The sequence below is a fragment of the Aegilops tauschii genome, chromosome 7, assembly GCF_002575655.3.
Source record: "Aegilops tauschii subsp. strangulata cultivar AL8/78 chromosome 7, Aet v6.0, whole genome shotgun sequence".
NCBI classification, from domain to species: Eukaryota; Viridiplantae; Streptophyta; class Magnoliopsida; order Poales; family Poaceae; genus Aegilops; species Aegilops tauschii.
The window spans coordinates 254,684,242-254,696,363 of NC_053041.3; positions in this window are offsets into that span (position 1 = coordinate 254,684,242).

Consider the following 12,122-nt stretch of genomic DNA (forward strand, 5'->3'; position numbering starts at 1 on the left):
ACTAGAATCGCTAGTGCTTGGAAGGAAAAGTAAAGGAGAAACATACGAATTGGAAAGTTTCCTATGGTACTACTATTCATGCATTTGGTTCAAAGGAATGGAGCAAAGGAAAACTGTAGGATTTGTTCCTTTAGTATCTCCTTGAAAGAAAAAATGTAGGAATTTAATATCCACTTGTCCTCCTTTTCAAATTCCTATTCATGAAGCACAAGACTAAGAGATAGTAGCATAATAGCATTACAACTGTACATTTTCCTGTGGTTTGACTTAATCTCACCATGCTTCTTTACATCATGTGATCTTCCAATTCTTGTGAACCAAACACCCAGATTGGCAGAAATCTGTGTTTTCAAATTCTCTGTTTTGCACGTGCATTCCTATCCTATTCATGTGTATTTCCTATCCACTACTGGAGGTTGCTGCTAATGCAACACTACAATCAAAGACCCTTCGATGAAACTATGTGCGATGTCATAATCGCAAACTGTGGTGTAAAAAACGGTCAAAAAGGCGCAAAATGTTTGTGATGGAGGATGCATCAAACACGGTTCAGATTATAGTTGTGTGCGCGATGCTGGGAATACGGTTTAGTTCAATTAACTATTTGCGATGTGGCAATAAAAAAGAAATGGGCAGCCAGATGAAGGCGTGTGCGATATACGGCTTACAGTTCAATCAGATGAACTGTTTGTGATTAGGCAACACAAAAGAAACGGTCAGCCAGATCAAGGTGTGTGTGATATATGGCATGCGGTTCACTCGGATGAACTGTTTGCGTTGAGACAAGAGAACAGAAACGGTTCAATATATCAAGATGCGTCTGATACGCGTCAAACAGGTCTGTAATCAGAAATGTGTGCGAAGACCGATATATAACCCAAATGATTGCTTCTAATAAGACATATGTGATATGCTCTATCTACACAACATCTATTGGCCATTGGGCGACGGGCGGTCATCCGGGTATGCCATAAGGATGCGAAGAGGGCATCCTATATCAGCAAGGACCAGCTATTCCACTAGTAGCTCAATTAAGAGAACTCTCAAGTTAACTGTGCTTAGGCTGGAGTAGGGATGAGATGGGTGACCGGATGGGAAGTTGTCTTGATGTTAATCCCACTGATGGGATGTATCTTAAATGTCCATTAAGGACATTTATGACACATCCCATCAGTGGAATTTACCTCAAGATCCTTGTTTTGATTTTTTTTTGTTTTTAACACATGTTAAAGAAGGTCTACCGCATTACTTTTTGACAATGTGCGATTGAGGGCATATGCTTCAGAAGGATTAACTATTTGCAATTAGGCAACAGAACAGAAACACCACGTACGCGGCTGAGATAGCGTGCCCACGTTACGTCGTCCGGGAATAGTGTCGCACTTAGAAATTATAGAACCATCAATAAATTTTGAGCCTGCGTCCCGTCACATTCCAAATTGCAAACCTGTTCACACCGATCAAAACCTAAACGGTTTCCCACTTAGGAGCATATTAGTACTCGGTTATAAATACTACTTCTCCAAGATGACTCCACATTCCTCCTCAACTCCTCATCCACAAAAACAAACAAGTCATTCATCATCGTTCCCTTGCGTGTGCCATGGCTAGCGTGAGTTCTGGGTCGAGAGATTGCCACCAGGGAGAGGCGAGCATGGAAGCAGAAGTACGAGAGATGTCCCGCCTCGCCGCGAAAGCAGCCGACATGTCCTGTCGTGCTGTAGCAGCAGCGAGGTCCCGCCGCGCCGCCGGAGCAGCACGGAGGTCCCGCCGCGCCGTCGATGCAGCGGACTGGTCCAGCGCGCCGCGGAAGCAGAAGAGATGTCTCGCCGCACCGCGGATGTAGCAGAGATGTCCTCCCGCGCCGCGGCGGCCTGGGAAAATGTCTCGCGGCCAGGCGAGGACTGTTACAGGCGCATGCATGCCATCGTATTTAGCAAGATAGATCAGATCTCCGTCTGGGCGAGGTTGCAGGATGACATGAAAGCCTCGTTTGAACAGGCTACCGGCATCATCCGACAACTAAATGAGAGAAATGCGAAGCTCCAGGCCGAGCGCGACCAGCTGAGGGCGAAGATTGTCGGAAGTGTGGAGCAGCAGGAGGAGACCACTGCCTTGTTGAAGAGGACCAGCGTCATTGTCGAGAAACTTATGGACGAGAATGCCATGCTGCGCATCGAGCGCAGAAGGTTGGTGGAGGAATCCGTGGATGCTCTCAAGCAGCATCTTGAGGACAAGAAAGAGCTCATCACCGCTCGCCGCGGAGACTAGTTCCCACGGCCTGCAGCAACGCATCAAGAAAGTAGAGATCAACGAGCCAGATCATTGTATTCCTTCTTCTTTTGCCCTTATGTATTTCGGGCGTTGCCGCATGTGGCCTTTTTTAATTATGTTCCTAAATATGTAAGACAATTATTATCCACTGTCATCGTCCTTATATTCATCATGCTTGCTATAAGTCATAGTTGATGCTATATAGGTCCGTCGGATATTACATCAAGATCCGTACAAAACTTCCTTTTCAGATTTTCATTTTTCTCTCTTAAATCTCAGTCCAGTGAGACATATAGCCACGCTGTAGAACAGGGCCTCAGGTGCCATTAATGGAGACGTTGGGAGGGAGGTGCGCGACAGGTAGCGGTCAAAGGACTCTCCTCCCGATGAGCACACACAGGGGTCTGATCGCACGCCTCCCATAGTCAAATAGCTACCCCGCACTACACCTCCTAGCCAATAAAAAATGGGGACGTGTGGCGACACGTAAATGGTAAGTAGAACGCCCACGGTTTCAATAATACTTAGGTTTCCGATTTGTAACGTGATAACACTTGTTCCAAAATGACTTTTTTGATTGTTAATGTGTGCGACTTCGCAAATCGGACAGAAAAATTACCACAGCATGTTGGTGCCATGTCATGACACCATGCCAAGTTCCATGATTTTCAGGCGTGTTTTGGATTTACAGGAATTAAAAAACCAAGTTTCTCAATCTTTCTGGCCAAGCCACGACGCCCAAATGTTTGAATTTCATTCCCATCTCTTGCATGGGACCTAGAAATCCACCCAAGGACACACATGTGATTTTTCAACCAACTTTGGTGCACTGGAGCATGTGCTTGTAGTTCAAATTTAAATTATGCACATTAAATGCCCAGAAACTCAATTAATGTATAAAAAAGGCCAAACGAGCCCCGAAAAATTCCTAAATTAAACACAACACTCCTGTTGTTCTATGTTGACACTAGAAATTTTTTGAAAGCAATAAGAGGCAACGGATATCGTTCCATCCCCAAAGGTGGTACGTTCCCTACCGAAACCATCATGCTTGTTGTGAGAAGCTCTCGTTTGTGAGAAGCTTATACCCAAACCTGCCCCAAATGGGACAAAATTTTTACCACGACATGTTGATGCCGCTCCATGATAGCATGCCAAGTTTCATGAATTTCAGACGAGCTTTGGATTTACTAGAATTTAAAAACCAGGTATCTCAACGTTTTGCTGACAATCAACAGTGCCCTGGTGTTTGAATTTCATTCCCATCTCTTGCATGGGACCTAGAAATTCACCCAAGGACACACATGTGATTTTTCAACTAACTTTGGTGCACTGGAGCATGTGCTTGTAGTTCAAATTTGAATTACGCACATTAAATGCCCAGAAACTCAATTAATGTATAAAAAAGGCCAAACGAACCCTAAAAATTCCTAAATTAAACACAACACTCCTGTTGTTCTATGTTGGCACTAGAAATTTTTTGAAAGCAATAAGAGGCAACGGATATCGTTCTGTCCCCAAAGGTGGCACGTTCCCTACCGAAACCATCACGCTTGTTGTGAGAAGCTCTGATTTGTGAGAAGCTTATACCCAAACCTGCCCCGAATGGGACAATTTTTTTACCACGGCATGTTGATGCTACTCCATGATAGCATGCCAAGTTTCATAAATTTCAGACGAATTTTGGATTTACTAGAATGTAAAAACAAGGCATCTCAACATTTTGCCGGCAATCAACAGTGCCCTGGTGTTTGAATTTCATTCTCATTTCTTGCATGGGACCTAGAAATTCACCCAAGCACAAACATGTGATTTTTCGACCAACTTTGGTGCACTGGAGCATGTGCTTATAGTTCAAATTTGAATTATGTACCTTAAATGCCCAGAAACCCAATTAATGTATAAAAAAGGTGAAACGAACCCCGAAAATTTCCAAAATTAAACACAACACTCCTATTGTTCTATGTTGACACTAGAAATTTTTTGAAAGCAATAAGAGGCAACGGATATCGTTCCATCCCCAAAGGTGGCACCTTCCCTACCGAAACCATCATGCTTGTTGTGAGAAGCTCTCGTTTGTGAGAAGCTTATACCCAAACCTGACCCAAATGGGACAAAATTTTTACCACGGCATGTTGATGTCGCTCCATGATAGCATGCCAAGTTTCATGAATTTCAGATGAGTTTTGGATTTACTAGAATTTAAAAACCAGGCATCTCAACGTTTTGCCGACAATCAATAGTGCCCTGGTGTTTGAATTTCATTCTCATTTCTTGCATGGGACCTAGAAATTCACCCAAGGATAGACATGTGATTTTTCAACCATCTTTGGTGCACTGGAGCATGTGCTTGTGGTTCAAATTTGAATTATGCACATTAAATGCCCAGAAATCCAATTAATGTATAAAAAAGGCCAAACGAACCATGAAAAATTCCAAAATTAAACACAACACACCTATTGTTCTATGTTGAGACTAGAAAATCTTTAAAAGCAATAAGAGGCAACAGATATCGTTCCGTCCCCAAAGGTGGCACGTTCCCTACCAAAACCATTACGCTTGTGAGAAGCTCTGGTTTGTGAGAAGCTCATATCCAAACCTGCCCCAAATGGGACAAATTTTTACCACGACATGTTGATGCCGCTCCATGATAGCATGCCAAGTTTCATGAATTTCAGACGAGCTTTGGATTTACTAGAATTTTAAAACTAGGTATATCAATGTTTTGCTGGCAATCAACAGTGCCCTGGTGTTTGAATTTCAGTCCCATCTCTTGCATGGGACCTAGAAATTCACCCAAGGACTTACATGTGATTTTTCAACCAACTTTGGTGCACTGGAGCATGTGCTTGTAGTTTAACTTTTAATTATGCACATTAAATGCCGAGAAACTCAATTAATGTATAAAAAGGCCAAACGGACCCCAAAGAATTCCTAAATTAAACACAACACTCATGTTGTTCTATGTTGGCACTAGAAATTTTTTGAAAGCAATAAGAGGCAACGGATATCGTTCCGTCCCCAAAGGTGGCACGTTCCCTACCGAAACCATCACGCTTGTTGTGAGAAGCTCTGTTTGAGAGAAGCTTATACCCAAACCTGCCCCAAATGGGACAAATTTTTTACCACGGCATGTTGATGCCGCTCCATGATAGCATGCCAAGTTTCATAAATTTGAGACGAGTTTTGATTTACTAGAATTTAAAAACCAGACATCTCAACATTTTGCCGGCAATCAACAGTACCCAAGTGTTTGAATTTCATTCCCATTTCTTGCATGGGACCTAGAAATTCACCCAAGGACAAACATGTGATTTTTCAACCAACTTTGGTGCACTGGAGCATGTGCTTGTAGTTCAAATTTGAATTATGCACATTAAATGCCCAGAAACCCAATTAATGTATAAAAAAGGCCAAACGAACCCCAAAAAATTCCAAAATTATACACAACACTCCTATTGTTCTATGTTGACACTAGAAATTTTTTGAAAGCAATAAGAGGCAACAAATATCATTTCGTCCCCAAAGGTGGCATGTTCCCTACCAAAACCATCACGCTTGTTGTGAGAAGCTCTGGTTTGTGAGAAGCTCTAGTTTGTGAGAAGCTTATACCCAAACCTGCCCCAAATGGGACAAAAATTTTACCACGGCATGTTGATGCCGCTCCATGATAGCATGCCAAGTTTCATGAATTTCAGACGCGTTTTGGATTTACTAGAATCTAAAAACCAGGCATCTCAACGTTTTTCTGGCAATCAACAGTGCCCTGGTGTTTGAATTTCATTCCCATTTCTTGCATGGGACCTAGAAATTCACCCAAGGACACACATGTGATTTTTCAACCAACTTTGGTGCACTAGAGCATGTGCTTGTAGTTCAAATTTTAAATATGCACATTAATTGCCGAGAAACTCAATTAATGTATAAAAAAGGCCAAACGAACCCGTTTAAATTCAACAGTGCCCTGGTGTTTTAAATTCATTCCCTTCCCTTAAACCAGGCATCTCAACGTTTTGCCGGCAATCAACAGTGCCCTGGTGTTTTAAATTCATTCCCTTTTCTTGCATGGGACCTAAGCATGCACCCAAGGACAACAGATTTGATTTCTCAACCAATTTGTATGCACCGGAGCATGTGCATGTATTTCAAATTTAATTATGCACATAAAATGCCTAGAAAACGTAGTTAATGTATAAAAATGTCTAAACGAACCCCGAAAAATTCCAAAACTTAACACAACACTCATGTTGTTCTATGTTGGCACTAGAATTTTTTTGAAATACAATAAGAGGCAACGAATATCGTTTCGTCCCCGTAGGTGGCACGTTCCGTACCGAAACCATCACGCTTGTTGTGAGAAGCTCCAATTTGTGAGAAGCTTATACCGAAACCTGTCCCCAAATGGGACTAATTTTTTACCATGGCATGTTGATGCCGCTCCATGATACCATGCCAAGTTCCATGAATTTCAGATGAGTTTTGGATTTACTAGAATTTAAAAACCAGGTATCTCAACGTTTTGCCGGCAATCAACAGTGCCCTGGTGTTTGAAATTCATTCCCATTTCTTGCATGGGACCTAAGCATGCACCCAAGGACACATATTTGACTTTTTAACCAATTTATATGCACCGGAGCATGTGCATGTAGTTTAATTTTGAATTGTGCACCTGAAATGGCTAGAAAACCCGTTTAATGTATAAAATGTCCAAACAAACCCTGAATAATTCCAATTCTTTTACGACACACATATAGTTGCATGTTCACTGCAGATAAAAGGTCTAGCAATTCAAACACCGTCCATTGCCGCTGTGACCCCATTATGTAGTTCAAATCAAGATGAAAAATCAGGTAGATCCCACACAGTTTATTATCACCAACCGTGTGAGATGTAGTACAATATATCTTGGAGCACCGTCGGTGTATAGTACGCCTATGGCTTACGCGAGAAGGTGCGTCGGCTACAGTCCACAGCCGGCATGTCAAGCACACTAGCTCGCTCCCCAAATACTCCTGCCTCTACATCCCTCGCAATCTCAAAAATATTACTGCCTCGTAATCTCGAAAATATCTACCGCCTGGAAGGTTTTAATGTTTGATAGAACACGGTTAGTATGTGCAGACCGTGTGCGATGTCTGTTACTCCCGCTCTGCTTCAGTCCCTTGATTCAAATTTTCAGTAGCCCCAGCATTTTACTCCCGCCTCTGCATCCCTCGCAATCTCAAAAATATCTGCTCGCCCTTGATCCAAATTTTGAGTAGCCCCGCCTTGTTACTCCTGCCTAGTAAAATTTTCAGTTGCCGGAGTATTGCCTCAAACACCACCTTGCCCCCCCGCCCCCCTCCACACACACCACACACTCCCCAAAACCTCCGCTCACACAGACACACACAACCCTCGAAACCATTGGTAGGTCGCCACCATCGCCGGCGCCTCCATCCTCAACCTCTACCTGTGTGCCGGGGAACTCGAGGAGCCAATGGCCACAAAGAGGTTTATCGCGGCCTTTTCGCCCGACGCCGGCGAGGTGGCCTTCCAGGTGTCCCCATCGTCCTCCGTGGGCTCGATCCACCGTCGCCGGTCCCCCGATCCTCCCGCCGCCGCGCCCCTATGCCGGTTCGAGAACTTCCCCGTCCTCCCTCAGACCCGGCAGCCGACGAGGTCCTACCTCGGGGTCCGGCAGCGGCAGTGGGGGACGTGGGTCACCGAGATTACAGATCAGGAGACCCACACCCGTCGGTGGCTCGGTAGCTTCCACACGGCCGAGCTCGCGGCCATGGAGTACGACCGCTGGCAGGTCCGCTACCACGACGCGGTGGCTAGGCTCAATTTCCCCTTCGGCACACGTCCGGTCCACCTCGTTCCGCCGGAGCCAAGGGTGGTAAGCTCGGCTATGGCGCGGGAGGACTGCGAGGCATGGGAGCGCCTCGAGGCCGAGGCCGCCGACGAGGCCTACATGCAAGAGCTCCGTCGGCAGCACCCGGAGCTCGTGGAGGCGGAGCAGGCGATCTTTGCCAGAGCGAAGAGCGGCGAGGTTATCGCGCTCTCCTCCGATAATGAGGTTGAAGGCGACAAGGACGGCGGCGCGGAGGGTGGCGAGGTTATCGCGCTCTCCTTCGATGACGAGGTCTAAGGCGGCGGTGACGGCAGCGCGGAGGGCGTCGAGGTGGGCCCCGAGGACATGGAGATCGACGTTGACGAGTGGAGGAGTGCCTTCCCCAACGACCCCGACGACGGCACCGTCCTGGACCCAGCTCGCGGCACACCGTACACGACGAGGAAGGATTGGCTCGACCTCTACTTTGATCGAAAGTAGTTTAGCTTAGTTTAAATTTAAGTTTTATGTTTGATTATGCAAAAATATCTATGTTTATGTTTGAATGCATGCTACTTTCGGTTGAACCTGCTTTGAACTTGATCAAATTGAAGTTTACAACCTTAAGTTTAGGGGATCGACTAGAAAAGGTAAAAAATTGCTAGAGTATATATATATCCACTAAGGGTTTTTGTCCCTTAACCTTTTAAGTATCGGCTAGAGATGGCCTTATGACTTGTTTATTTTAGTTCTTCACAACGTGATGCTTTAGATGTGCAACTATTTGCCGTGTAGTTCAATTTCATCAATAACAGTTTCAACAATACCACTATGAATTACGATATTTGGTTGATGTTAAGGATATTGCAGTTAACATGCCTTTTCGTTTTTTTAACAATAACTAGTGTACTGTAGACCTGCACAATACCAGTTTGAATGACTATTTGCTTGTTTTTAAATGTTATGCCTGATGCAGTTAACACACCTTTCCACTTCTTGTTTTTCTTAACTAGCGTGCTTAAGCCTGCACACTGAAGCTATCATTTGTAGATTATGTTGTCTACCATGGATATATTTGGTTGATGTTTAGCTTGTTTTACTTAACATGCCTTTATATGTACTCATGCAGGACAATATTGAGAACAGTGTTGTTTTCCATCGAGGTTAGTTTCATCGCATTGCTTATATATACTCACTGTTCAGGATATCGGTATTTGGTACCATATAGCCTGGGGCTGATAAGGGATTAATCTTTGAATCGTACATTTCACTGAATATATTTGTAACCCATTTATCAGTAGGTTAACTAGGGCCATATTTAATATATCTGTGGCTACATAGCAACATGCATTGTACTGAATTACTAAATATGCAATCCCAGGCTACATAGCAACAAGGAAGAGTGTTACCTTAATGTTCTGATGATTTCTAGATATACATGTATTAAAATCTTATATAATGGGATGGAGGGAGTGTTGTACTACATCATTTTTCAATTGTTGTTTAGCTTCTAATATTAACTTGGTGCTTTTAGGTACATATATCATTGCCAAAGATCAACACTTCGACCCTTTCTGCGTATGGGGCAATGAGATATTCATGAACCAGCATCAAGTGAGGAAGCTGATAAAGATTGTTATTAAAATGGGTCAAAAGATCTCAATCGAACTATTTGTTTACACTTTATGCAAGACAACAGTGAACTGCAGGATGGTAAGTAAGAACCATGTAGCCTTCTTTTTACTACCCGTAATGAGTTGTGTTAGATGACAATGTCTGAATCTTTTTTCTTTTGCAGTGGATCCTGAAGCAGTTTACTCAAGATTACCTCTGAAACTACATGATTGGCGGCCGACCATCACAAGGGGTTGGACTAGAGTCATGCATGCCTTCTGCTTCCAGGAGAGCACAATAGGGCCATTCCGCTTCACCTTGTTTAGCAACCGGAACGTCTGTCGTCTCTTTCTTTACCATCTGTAATAGTACAAGTATAGAACCCGGGTTCATCATTCTTTATTTGGTGCTGATGTAATTCTTAAACATATGTGCCTGTGAATCGAATAATGCATTGGTTGTTTGAACCTGATGGATATGAATAAAGCTATAGCCTACTTTCAGGTTTAAATTAGGTACAATTTTAAATAGCAGCAATTAAATTAGGGCGTAATTACGGTGTGCAGGTTATTACGGCACACACGGTTGGTAAAACACAAACATTTGCGATATACACCATAATCTGAGACGGTTCACAGAGAGGAAACATGTGCAAGCATGCACACAGTTGTTGTTTGCAAAGCGTGTGTGATGTCAGACACTATCACATACGGTGCGGGAAAACTAAATGTGTGTGATTGTCTACCTATCGTACACGGTTTATAATCATGAACTGTTTGTGATGTGCCAGGCATCATAAAACTCCCGTGCCTGGAATCTGCCTGGAAAGCTCCCGTGCCTGGAATCTGCCTGGTTTTATGTAAAACCACAGAACTCTGACTGCGATGGCAATGCGAGCACAAACGAGTAGCAAGGATGAAGCGTTTGGGATATTTGAGATATTGGAAACGGTTATATAGGGAGAACTGTATGCATCAAGGCTCCCTATCCCCGACGGTTTCTGGGTCGTGTGGGAAGGACCCCCCTAGCGCCCACACTCACTTGGCAACGGTTCCAAATGTCGTCGCAGAAAGGGGTTCAAAACTGTTCGTATAGCACCGACGCGTACCAGTGATCCCTGCATTGTTAGAATCCTCAAATTCAAACAAGCCCTTACACAATTACTTCTGTTACAGATACGTGTCAAAGAAAACCTTGTGTGGTTTGTCCCGCTCCTGCTGCGCCGTCGTCCACCCCAGCTCAGCTGCTCCAACGACAAGGGTCCACCACAGCAGGGATCCGGCCTCCAGACTGTCTTTCGCCGCCTTAGATCTTCTTCCCCGTGGCCGACAGCCACGACAATTGCAATACCATCATCAACCAAGCAGATGACCTCGAGGACTACACGGGTCCGCAAGAGAGGTCACACTCTTTCGTGTCTGCTTACGTTATGCATCGCTTAATATTACATGCTACTTTATCGTCCTGTTCACCGATTAGATCTGAGTCAGCTCCAAACTAATGCTCAAACTTGAGTTTTTAAATGTTTGTGGGGTACATATCTGGGCCGCAATCAATAGTATCTATCTACTAACCATCTCTAGTGTCTACTATGAGTTTCATGTTGGGTGGGAAACAAACAGTAAAGAAGCCATTATCTGTATTTTTAAACTGAAGCCATTATCTGCCTGCTATCATTGGTTTTGGTTCTATCCACAGGTTGCTACCATCACTCTGGATTTCTGCAAGCACTCCTTACATAATCTCACTATGTTTTATTCCTATGCATGTCAATTATTGTACACAATGGAACTGAATATGTAGAGCAAAAGAGACGAGCCTTGTGTGGCAATAAAATTTCATGCAGACGTCGCTCCATGGTTGGCGCAAAGGCAGACCCCCTCCACCCGGATTGTAATCAAGAGGAAGATAACTGTTCTGAGGGGGATTCAGAAGGAGAAGACCACTCCTATTTACCCCCTGAGGTCTTCGCTCTAACTTGGCATGCTGATGTTGGTAAAATCATGCATATCCTGCCTTGCATTGCTTATTTTATACATCAAATATGTCATCTGCTTAGTTTAGACATGCTTTGTGTGAATGCCATATGTTTAGTTTCTTTATCATATATGTGAATTATGCAACGCCATCTTGTTTAGCCAGGCATCATATATGTGAATTTTGCAATGCCATCCTGCTTAATCAGTCATCTTATATGTGAATTATATCATGCCATCCTTTTTTTTCTCATGACATATTACCTTTGTCAACAATGTTAGTACATTCAACTACTCTTCATGCGCATCAGCCATTTGACACGGTGATGGAAAATTCTGGAGTGAAAACAAGGTCTTCAGAGCAGACTATGCTATCTCACGAAGCGCATATCTCGCTGGTTACGGATAGCTCATCAGAGGAGGATTCAGAGACAGATGACCAG